Consider the following 12,761-nt stretch of genomic DNA (forward strand, 5'->3'; position numbering starts at 1 on the left):
TCCTTAAGCCCTCTAGACTCTTTTTTTTTTTTTTAAAGATTTTATTTATTTATCTGAGAGAGAGAATGGGAGACAGAGAGCATGAGAGGGGAAGTGTCAGAGGGAGAAGCAGACCCCCCGCTGAGCAGGGAGTCCCATGCGGGACTCGATCCCGGGACTCCAGGATCATGACCTGAGCCGAAGGCAGTCGCTTAACCAACTGAGCCACCCAGGCGCCCCAAGCCCTCTAGACTCTTTTCAATAAAACACATTGGGTTTAAATGAGAAAAGTTTTGTGCAACTATATGCAAAACAGGAATCTAAACATGTAAATTTTAGGAATTCATTAAGAGAAAAGATAGTTGGAACAAAGCAATACTTATTTCTAGAGTGGGTATGATTGATCTATCTGTTGAATGATATATCTTGCCTCCTGAGAACAGACTTGTCTGGGCCTGTTTGTGTTGAGGTATCTAGTAACTTGCTCATAAGAATTAACATATAGGGGCGCCTGGGTGGCTCAGTCATTAAGCATCTGCCTTTGGCTAGGGTCATGATCCCGGGGTCCTGGGATCGAGCCCCACATCGGGCTCGCTGCTCGGCGGGAAGCCTGCTTCTCCTTCTCCCACTCCCCCTGCTTGTGTTCCCTCTCTCGCTGTCTCTCTCTCTAAAAAAAAAAAAGAATTAACATGTAAGGGAGGGCCTGGAAAAATGGTGGTCTCTGCGGCCATATAGTATATGGGCATACAAACAAGATCAGAAAAAGGCTGATTTTCCTAGGAGTTGGGGATCAATCAGCCTTTTCTGTATTCCCATCTAACCCAAGAAATACTGGCTTGCGAAGAAATATATCCTGTGCATATCATAGAGTACGTTTATACACACAAAATCAATTGAGTCAATTAGTCAACCATAAGCCATTTCCAGGTTCTTAGCCTATGTTGTCCAGAAGATAACACCATTTCTCTTCTTTGGCTCTGTTCCTATGAATAACAGTGCACAAGTATTTAGCTTAGAGAAAAACAAACAAGTATTACTATCTTTAGATATAAAAAAGACATTGGTTAGGTTTCTTTCCTCGCCTAACAGAGTCACTGGCCGGGTGCTAGAACACTAGACTAAGCTTATGAGGTATTCTGGAAATTAGTAAAAATCTTTTTTGAAAGCTATTTGCATAGAGATTTGAAAATCCTAAAAAAAATATAAAAAGAAAGACTGCAGGAAGAGAGAGATTTCCAAGCACTATGTGAATCACAGTGAGAAAGCAAGCCATTTGCTATCGTCCTTCCTTGTTCAGTTATTAGTATATCTTAAGCAGATTAAAAACACTGAGTCAACTTCCTTTTTAAATACAGTAGACATGACATTCATGCCAACCCACTCACTCCTCCTTAGAGAATTTGACTTCCTACTCCCCAAAAAACAGTTCTCCTAGCTCAGGACAGAGCCTTCCCCAACTAGCCCAGTCTCAGCTGATTGCATCGAGGCGATCACTGACCTGAGCTGGAGAAGTGGGCACCCTCTCTGAGGAATTCAGAATCGGAGCTTAAGGACAGGAGTCAGTTCCTTGCCTGCAGGGGTTTGGTTTGAAAGTTCATGTAGCGTCAGAGCCAAACTTAGCACCACTGCCAGCCAGAACTACACCCAAGCCCAGAGACCTCGTAGGGCCGGGAAGTCAGGGCAGCAAAACTGTTTTGCAGAGGGGAGGAAAGGGGAGTAGACAGAGTGAGAGGAGCCGAAACAAGATAGAAAGACTCCATGAAAGAGGAGTTCCTTGAGTTGGTTTAAGCAAGTTTTTATACCTGACAACAAGGGGTGGATCCACATTTTGTGGGGCCTGAAACACAGGCCATTTAGGGAGTCTTCTTTCGGAAGATTTCATAATTACAGTTGAGAATTCGGTTACAGGGGCCCAAGAAGCTTCAGTGAGAAGCCCTGAAGCTTCAGCTCAATTACTTTACCTTCATCTCTGCTCATAATCAGGTGATTTCTGAGGAAGATATCCAAAACCACATTAAGGGGGATTTTCTGCAAAAGGTCAGAAGGAACCAGGACTGATTTTTAAGGGAATCTTTCTAGAGACCCCTAATTAGGGACCCCTAATTCTGGCAAATCCTTTCTTCTGGCCATTCCATCTTAGGAAGTGTATATGCTGCTGGGATTCTGAGGGCAACACCCATTAATTCATTCTCTAACTCCCCACACATCTCACTGATCCTTCTACTATTTCAGTTTTGCTGTTGGCCCTCTGGGAATTTACTTGTGTTTTAAATTATCCTTTAAAGGGATCTGAGATGCTCATTTTCTGTATTTGGAATTTTGCTGGTTGGTCTGCATAGTTAAAACCATCTGCTGTCTTCTTGAGTCATTATTAATAAAAAGAAAATTCATGAGGCACATGCTGTTTCCCTGTTTGGCTGGACTTCATTCTAGTCACATCCTAGAAGGATTTCAGATGGATTCACAGCCACTCTTGTAATCCTACAAGCCTGAGAATACTTTAAGAGACTGGGTAGAAATACTCATGTTGCTATCTGAAAATGTGAGCTCTCAACCCCAATCTACATAGGGCACTTTTGCTAAACTTCTAACCCTTTATATGTCAATATTAACATCCATGAAGTAGATTAAAAAAATACAATCACAGGGAAACTATTCAGAGTTGAAGGTGACCTCTTTTCTCTACCGCTTTCCCCTCAAACACACACACACACAGATTAGAGAGCCACAAAGAGCAGCAGTGAGCCAAAAACACATTAACACTAAGACCAAAAAAAAAAAAAAAATCACAGGAATTAAATTCATACCCCAATGTATGAAATACAATGATGTTTTTGAAGGAAGAAATCTACCTGGAATGAATGGATTTTTTTTCCAGGGGAAGTAGATATTGCTTGATTAACATTCTGACAGTAGAAAATGAATAAACTGATTCTCTAAATTTCATTGATCCTGAAAATTTTTTTTAAAAAACAAAAAATAATATACACAAGGATGCGCTAATTTTTTTGGTACCATACTAAGTGCTTTCCACGAATTGTTCCACATAATCCTCAGAACAGCTCTGCACTATTGTCCCCATTATTTAACAGATGAGGACACTGAAGCTTAGAAAAGGTGAAGTAAGCCAAACTCACATTCTGGGTAAAGGTGGAGCCAAGGCTCACATCACGGCTTTTTAAAAACATTTCTCCCCAAGGAAGACCGAGCACTTTGTAAAAAGTTCCTGCTGAAATGATCAGATTGGACTACAGTTTAAACAGGATTGGGGTGCAGGTGTTTGTTACGTTCAGCTACCTTTGCAGGTGAAACTGCAGAGGAAGACAAGCTTGGTTAGAGTAAATGTGGGGGTAGAGCCGAGGAAGTGTCATCACACATGTGACACTTACCATTATGAACCTCCTCTCATTTGTATTTGAGTACTTGTCTTTCTTATCTCCCCACAGGACCTTGGCTTTTCAGAAAAGGGCACTGTCTTCCCTTTGGTGCTGTCTAGTATCTTAGACAGAGAAGATCAATACTTGAGTGCAGAGATAGCAAAAGGGAAATGAGATTTTTTGATCAATAAGATTACAAAATTATAAAGAAATAATAGAAGAGAAGGACAAATAAGTACTTAAAAATCAGGAGTAAGTGATGGAGGTAGGCACAAAGATACAAAAAGAGCCCCCCAAAACAAAACAAAAACAAAAAAATAAACAAATAGTACAGAGCTTAAATATTTTAGGAGAAACAAAGATAAAATTGTATTGGAAGATGTGATTTATAATGCAGTCAGTTTGAAAGAAAAACTGAAAAAATGTGGGAAGAACAATTACAAATGATTTGTCAGCCATTTCTACACACCAGATTAGAGTTAATCAAACAAATGTTGTTACCCGTGTTAAAAAAAAAAAGTATTATTTTTATCACCGGATTTTTAAAATGCCATTGATGAATATTTTTTCTTACAGCACTATGTAATAGGAGGGCATACGTAGATAAAAGGAAAACTTTTTATTATTATAGACTCTATTACAATAAAACTTTATTATCATAGGAGAGAACCTTGGAATTTTTTAATGAGAGAGTTTATACACTCTTTGAGTATATAAACTTTTTAAATTTATGTGGCATAAACATGCACAATCTGAAGAAAGATGGGAATGAGAGAACACCTTAAAAGTTTTTTTTTGAAGTAAGTATAGACTTACAGAAGTTGCAAAAAGAGTATTAAGAGGTCCTATGTACACTTCACCAAGCTTCTTCCAATGGTATCATCTTAAATAACTGTAATACCTTATCAAAACCAAGAAATTGGTCTTGGCACAATACAATTAACTAAACTACAGACCTTACTCATGTTTTTATGCTCATTTGAACGTGTATGTATAATTTTATGAAATTTTATTGTATGTATAGATTTGTGCTACCACCAACACAATCAAGATACAGAACCTTTTAAAACGAGAGATCCTGATAATAGAGAGATGCCATATATAAGAAAGCTATTTTAAGAAAGACAAATAAATGTGGTATAAGGTCAGAAAATTTAGAAGAAAAATTTAGAAGAATTAAATATAAAGGAAGGAAATATAATAAACTGAAAATATAAATACAAAGGTTGAGGAGAATGATGTAAAAATCACATTTTGAAGGTTACTACCTTAAGAAGACTTGGGAAGTATAAATATATATGTGACATGTTGCACAATGAGAGAATGGTCAGCCCCCTCTCCCCAAAATGTACATGTGTCAGGAAAACAGAAACAGCCTTTCTTCCTGAAAAACGGGTATGAAGTGATAGAAACAGAAACATCTGATCTCATTGTAAAAATGCAAAAGAATTTTTGAAATAAATTTCTGTGGAAATAGAGCTATAGATATTAAGCAAAAATGATATAATCAAGAGCATTACTTATATCAAAACAAATGGGGGATACAAAAGCCTTGTGGAATGATACATTTTCATAGCTGGGGAAAATGTTTATGCCAATGTTGCAAACAGTATCCATTTTTCCACGCTTCTTTCTTTCCAACAGAGCCCGTCTCCTGCCACAGAAGTTGAATTTGCTTTCTCAACTTCCTTTGCAGTAGGGATACGGATATACCATCCAACTCTGGCTGATGGAAGTTGGAGGAAAGTGTGCTACAAAGCATTCCGGGAATTTCTTCATGGATTAAAAAAGGAGAGTGAGAAAGAGACTGAGGAAGAGGAAAAAGAGATCCTTTCCTGCTATTGATGTTCTGTGAGGACAAGGTGCTTGGATTTGCTGGAGCCATCTTGCAACCAGGAGGTGAAGACAAGAGTCACAGAGGAGCTGAACCACAGTGTCCACTGAACTAATTTTGGATATACTCTGTGACCAGACTTCTTGTTATGTGATCAAATAAAATCCTATTATTTTAGTCAAGTATGTCCAGATTCTGTTACTTGAGGCCAAACCAAGTGACTGAGTCAGCTAAAAATCACGCACTAATGCGGCAGTCACTTACTAAGTACCTACCAGGTGCCAAGCAGGACACTAAGCCCTTTACCTATCTCTTCCAATGAATTGTCTATGAATATATGTAAAAGAAATGACCAAAAGCCAAGAATGGGCCAAAGAATGACAGTTTTATCTTGGAGATGGAAAAGAATCCATAAGGACCTTTTTTAAAATTTTCTTGTACACCAAGCAATTTATGAATTTGGGGGTGTTTTTGTTGAAGGCAGGTATGAAAAGGGAACTGGAGTAATAAAGAAGAAAAGTGTAAATGTACATTTTAGGACTACTCCTTTATAAATATATTCAATAGCTAAAATATATTTTGTATCTTCAAAACCTAGAAATCTTAGAGATTAGCTCTTTTTTTGGCAAGAAAAAGACCATTTTCTGGCTTTATGATTATGAATGATTCAGTCTGCATGCCACATATATATCTATATACATACATACATATTATGTGGGTCTGCAATGTTTTCTTTCCCCTGAAAGGAGAAAAAGAAGATGTGAAATTCTGTAAATACAAGATAATCACTAAGTTTGGATGAACAATGTCTGTTCTCTCCAGGAATACTATTCTCTCAGTTTTACCAAAAGTTTGCACTTGTCTAGAGAAAGAAGTTGAGTGCTCATATTGAGACAGGATGGTTTAAGGCCATTAACTTTAGATTATGGCCTTTGAAGGAGAAGAACTTAATGAACAGAAATCACTTCGCTCAATGGCTGTCATGAATTTAATAAGCAGAAAGAACTTCATGATGGCTGCTTCCCTTGCAATGGTGCCCTGTGTATATTTAAGTGGAGACATAGAAATGATTTTAAAGCAGAGGTCAGTATCTCAAAACTAATTCTCTATAGTTATAAATTTTTTCAAAGCAAAAGAGAATTTTAAAGCTAAATGCCACGAACAAGTTTTTGAATAATTTTATTCTAATGTATACTCCATATACAGCTCTACTGGTTATGACTCAGCTAAAATTTCACTTTTCCAATGTCTTACCCCTTACTACTTGTTCCCCTCTTTGAGCAATATAATTTCTCACTAAATTATACTTCCCTTACTTATTGCTGTGAAATAAGCATGCAAATTCTCTGGGGCAGAGTTCTTTGTGCATTTTGTCCTCTTATGTAATTCCAAGAGATTGCCTGGTTCCTGGCACGTGGTAGCCATTCAAATGTTTACTGAAAAATTAACGAGTATGTTTTTATTCTCTAATTAAATTGCAAACTCTTTGAGAGTGGGGTCTATGCCATGTAATTCTGTATCCTCTCCTATATACATAGTGGGCTATTAGTAAATGATTGTTAGTGAATAGTTTGGATAATGTAATGCATACTGAGAGAATTCCTATTCTTTCAAGTCACAAGTCAGTGTCCTGGGTCAATAAGCTCACTAGTTGTCTCTCCCTTGACTTGTAAATATTCAATAAACACAAATTATTTCACTGGGCAAATGCTCATTTATACTCTAAAGTCATTTAGAGCCAGAGTTACACAGTAGGAGTGTGCTAGGCCCATAAAGTCATTTAGTTTTATGCTTATCCGAAAGGCAGAATATGAAGGTCAATATGCAGACAACTGCCAAGGGTTCATCTAGCAAACTTGCTTGGTACTTAAAACGGTTCTTCCTGTAGAATATGCCGACATCAGAAGTATACAGGCAGTCTTTGCTTTGCATAGTAGTGTGGGACTGTAAAAATGACTGCAAACTGAGACCATGCAAAGTGATCTTAATAAGCAATGGAAAACTTAAAATTGATCTTAAAATTTTTGTCAAAACATTAAAGTCTCTCATTTTCAGTTATAAAGGTATAGGAAAATGGAAGGGGATAAAATACTTTTTTGTAAGTATACTGTAACTTAAAACCTTAGAAGCACTGTGGGTTAAAGTGTTTTCCTTCTTTGTAAAAAAACACTGATAGTTCGGAATAGCACTTTCTTTCTTCTTGTCATGCAATTTACCATTGGGAAAGGCAGTCATGCGCAGCGTCTTCCCCCATGCACGGTCTCATGAGTGGCCTTGGTAATGAACACATCCATCACCTCACATAGTTAACATGGGCAGCTTTTTCGGCGTGTATGTGGTGAGAATGTGTAAGATCTACTCAATAAAGTTAAAAAAGTCATTTAAGAAAAGGGTGGCCTTCCTGGGTGCTGCTGCTATGAAGGTCGAACTGTGCAGTTTCAGTGGGTACAAGATTTACCCCAGACGTGGCAGGCGCTATGCCAGGACCGACGGAAAGGTTTTCCAGTTTCTTAACGCAAAATGCTAGTCGGCATTCCTTTCCAAGAGAAATCCTCGGCAGGTAAACTGGACTGTCCTCTACAGAAGAAAGCACAAAAAGGGACAGTCGGAAGAAATTCAAAAGAAAAGAACCCGCCGTGCAGCTAAATTCCAGAGGGCCATCACTGGTGCATCTCTTGCTGATACAATGGCCAAGAGGAATCAGAAACCCGAAGTTAGGAAGGCACAATGAGAACAGGCCATCAAGGCTGCCAGGGAAGCAAAAAAGGCTAAACAAGCACCTAAAAACACAGCAATGGCTGCTGCTAAGGCTCCCACGAAGGCAGCACCTAAGCAAAAGATTGTGAAGCCTATGAAGGTTTCTGGACCCCGAGTTGGTGGAAAACGCTAAGTTGGTGGATCGGATTTTTAAATAAATATCTGACTATAAAAAAAAAGAAAAAAGAAAAGGGTGGCCTTGGGCCCCCATTTTTTTTTTTTTATGGGGAGATAAAGAGTCCTCACGCTTGTACTGGGCTTATCATCTGCAGAGGGAGTATCTTTCTCTATTCTGAGCCTGATGTAGACTTTTTTGTTCTTTTTAAACCATGTGCATCAGTGACCCTCAAGCACACCCCCAGCTTTCTATATTTCAGACCCAGAGGAGGGGTCAGGGTCCTTCTACTCGAGCACTAAGTGTGCAGCTCCACTGCCCGAGTTGGCTGTGGAGTGGATCTGCTGTCTGCGGAGGACTGACGTGTTGTAAGGGGCTGGATCCTGGGCACTTTCTCTTTTCTCTTGCTGCAAGAAATGCTGTACCACTTTTTCCTGGTGTGTGTACTGTTTGTTCTCAGCGACCTTAAATCACATACTGGTCTTTTATGCTGGGTTGCACTTATCTGCCTTTTAACCGTGGCCGCAGAGCCTGGCTACCCAGTGAAGAGTGCAACGCTTACGATTTGGGAAAAACATCTTTTCTATGGCTTGGAAAAGTGTCATAATCCTTTCTAGGTTTGGATTAGCTTCCGATATTTTGTGCTTTGCACTTTCATGACATGAAATATCTGAGAATTCCCTTAATGTGTGCGTGTCTGGCATTACCTTCCTCTGGGACATCTTAACCTTGTCATCGCCACCACTTTCTTCATGTCTACCAATAGGTTCGCCTTCACGATGTTCCTTTGGCAGCATATCCTGAGTCTGTTGAATGGGGGCAGGGCCAGCATTCCCAGTCAGCTATTATTTCCATAACTCCATTTACGTTTGATTTGAATTTCACTTCCAACATTATTACTTTTTGTTTCTTTGCTGCATTTTATTTTTGTTAGCATTTTATTTTCACTGTTCATTTTTGTGTGTGTATATATTATACATACATATACATTATATATATTGCTATCAAGGATTTGATAAAATTACAATTGACCTACTTCTATTATTAAATTCTTCTTAAATCATACATTTTCCAACTATGTAAAAACTCTTATCTAAGAGACTATAATTTACATAGGGAATCTCTGAACCACTTAAGAGAAGAGGCTTTCCCCAAATGATGTTATTATCAACCACAAGCATTATTGTAATAAAAAATAATTCCCAAGTAAATACATGTCAGGCGGGCTCTGATCCAAACCAAAGTTTCATGTGTATTGACTTCCCAGAAGACCTCTTTTTAGAATGCTTGATGAAGTTGAGGAAAACAGTCAATGACAGAAATGACATAATTTCTAACAGAACATAGCCAAAATAGAAACACCATTTGTATGTAGCTGTGTCTAATAAACATGTTTTTAAATGTTCATTCAAAATGTAAATAGTAAGAGTGCATACTTTCCTCAGTTCATAAGGAATAAAACCCCCCATTTTAGTGTATTTTTTAGAGAGGTATGAATATGAATTACAATGATTTTATACAGGATCCCATATTCAACTTCTTGGTTAATTAAATCTCCAGGTAAACTCAGATATACTGACAAATTCAAGCCAACATTTTTAGTTTAGATTATCAGAAGATAGGCCCTTAGCTATATTTAATTTAAAATCTCATCTGTGCCAGACGGTGAAATTTGCATGTCGAATTTTATATCTCGGCTGATAGCACTCATTAATTCTATATAGCCTAATATATTCCTGACTCATAAACCACTTACTTCCAAGACTTTGGTTTCCATAACAGTGTTTTTTTCTCCCAGGATAAGAGCCAAAATTTTACCAGAGTGTCTTTCCAAACTACATTAAGTCATATGAGTATCATTCCTTGGTGTCTTGTCAGAATAACTGAAAATACTTACCTAAACTGAATGAGATATTTGTATTCTAGCCTGCCTACCAATATAATGGACAGTGGTATACAAAATTAAGACCTTTTGCTGAAATTACTTTTTGTGTGTGTATGTGTGCATACTCACACAATCAGAAGCAAAGTTTGCCTTTCTTTATTTGAATTGCTATTTGTTTTAATAATTGCTTTTTAAAAACCCAGCCTTTTAGTAAAATAATGCATTTAATGTAACTAAGGCTTGATGAGCATTTTTCTAGTTTCTAGTTAATTTTTATCGGCAAGCTCATGTTCCTTAAAAATAAACTTTCAAATTTCAAATAGTTTTAATTTATCTTATTTAAAATGCTAGACCTGATAAAAAATATTTTGGTCTACCATCGTATAGTTTCTTATCTTCCTATCAAAAGCACGAACTTAATTTGAATGTTCAATATTGGTGAGGTTTAGTGAGAACATAATAATTTGCACTGGGTGAGGATTGGTGCTGTTTCTTTTCTAATGTGTGATAATTGATGATAAAACAATGGCCATTGATGAGTGGGTGCTTATATAGCACTTCTTGTTCCTCTGAATGAAGGAAGAGTATCATTATCCATGGTACAAAATGTCAATATCAAGAGCCGTTTGCTCAGTGAGGCCAGGGACACTGAAAATGATAATTATGTCTTTTCTTCCACAAGGCCATGTAATTACAATAGGAAAATTGTGAATCCATAAATGACACTTCTCATCTGGCATGATAAAATTAATACACTTGCTCTGATCACCCATGAACATGGCTCTGTATGTGTATGTGTGTGTATCTATAGAGATCTATACACACATACAAAACCATGTTACAGGGGTGATCAGAGAAAGTATATTAATATCTATAGTTACTATAGATCTCTATAGATACACATACATTTTTTCTTTTTTTTAAAGATTTTATTTATTTATTTGACAGAGACACAGCAAGAGAGGGAACACAAGCAGGGGGTGTGGGAGAGGGAGAAGCAGGCTTCCCGCCGAGCAGGGAGCCCGATGCAGGGCTCGATCCCAGGACTCTGGGATCATGACCTGAGCTGAAGGCAGACTCTTAACGACTGAGCCACCCAGGTGCCCCACATACATTTTTTTCTGTTACTAACTTTTTAGCAAGTCATTTAGATATGATTTATTCATGCTTTGACATCATAAAAAAGTTGAATAGAAACTACAACCACCACTCAGAGAAGTGAAGTATGACAAAATAATCCTTTAACTTTTATTTGCATGATTATTTGTTCTTTTAAGAATTAATGGAAGACATTATAAACTTTTTTTGGATTACTTAAAAAAACTATGATAAAGTTTTAGAATAATATTGGATGTTTTTATATACATACATCTATAATTTTCCATCAATTAAAGCTACATAATCTCTTAACAATTTTGCCACCATGGATAATATTCTGATCCTCCCATATTTAGTGTTGTCTTGGTAAAGTGCGATTGTAAGTGTTTATATGTAACATCAGTTAGTTAATTTGAAATTTAAATGCAGCCAGATTGTAAAGAGATGATTTGTTGACATTCATATACCTTTTCCCCCCTCTTCTTCTAACTTTACTAATTGGGAAAAGCATGTTTTTCCACTAAGTAGTGAAGATCTGTATTATACGGCTTAGGAGGAGGACTCATTTAAGAATCCAATTTAAATTCTGAATGTAAGGCTGCATGCAGATTTTTAAAAGTGTTCTCACTGTATTTCCATTTATTAGGTCATTGTAACCTCAGTGTGTAGCCACTTCACTACAGAGTGGGAACTGGTGTGATCTGATCTGTTGTAATACCACTTAGAAATGGTGTACGCCAAAAGACAAACTGACTCCGTTCAGAAACTGTACAGCAAGGCATAAAATTTTACTTTAAGGTTTCCGTGTAGATATTAGTACACAATTACCCATTTCTCTAAACATTTGTAAGAAATATGATAATATATTATACAATGAAAATGAATGGAAACTGAATTGTCAGGGCTTGGGGCTTGTTGAAAAGGGTACCACTGATGTATTACGTTCGTGAGATTCATTTAGACTGAGAATCCGTCCCTTGGCCTAAGGTCACTCTTTTCAGTGAATGTTACCTGAGCTTCATTCCTGCTAGTGGACGCAAGGGCAAGTGGAAAACCTGGCTGCACATCAGCTAGGGCTGCCCTAGACAAGTGCAAAAATTATTTGCCAATCTCCACTTGAAGTGCATTTTCCAATGTTGTCTAAGATCACACCTGATTTTCAAGTTTAGAAAGGGCTTAGAATAATAAAATTTTTTTATATGTGTATAAAATCTTAAAGCACTTTTTACAGATGGGAATATACAATATTATCCTTTCCTCATTTTCACTAAAGTCTACCTGAAGAAGGATAAATTGATATAAAGAATTGATAGATTTAGATATTTATGCAATAATTTAGTTAGTATAGGTCAGTAGTATGCCAGTAAATGTTTTAACAGCCAACTCTCTAGCGAAAAAACCTTCTCATCGGTAGGATTTGCTGATTTCTGAGCGTAAATACTCCCAATATGGCCAATATCAAGCTACTGATGTGATGTCACTGAATGAGAGGTTGGAAAGAGATGCCCAGTAGCTCATTATTACACAATATTTCTTCATACAGATATAGTAAATAACTTCAAGAGCATAGATTAAAAAACCTAGGGATTAATGAGTTTTGAGTATTAATTTTGCTTTAAGTGTACTTTATAAGTTTATATAATCAAAAATTTAATAATGTGGAGGGCTTGGGTGGCTCACTTAGTAAAGCACCGGACTCTTGATTTTGGCTCCGGT

At 37.2% G+C, this 12,761-nt stretch overlaps 1 protein-coding gene and 1 pseudogene across 5 annotated transcripts in view; one reads left to right on the forward strand and one right to left on the reverse strand.

Annotated features, from left to right (window-relative positions):
- The window catches only part of KCNQ5 (potassium voltage-gated channel subfamily Q member 5), a 502,673-nt gene that overhangs the window by 281,289 nt on the left and 208,623 nt on the right, over positions 1–12,761 (reverse strand). The gene's annotated exons all lie outside the window — the stretch shown is intronic.
- LOC110583057 lies at positions 7,607–8,083 on the forward strand (annotated as a pseudogene).

Source organism: Neomonachus schauinslandi, chromosome 8 (genome assembly GCF_002201575.2).
Source record: "Neomonachus schauinslandi chromosome 8, ASM220157v2, whole genome shotgun sequence".
NCBI classification, from domain to species: Eukaryota; Metazoa; Chordata; class Mammalia; order Carnivora; family Phocidae; genus Neomonachus; species Neomonachus schauinslandi.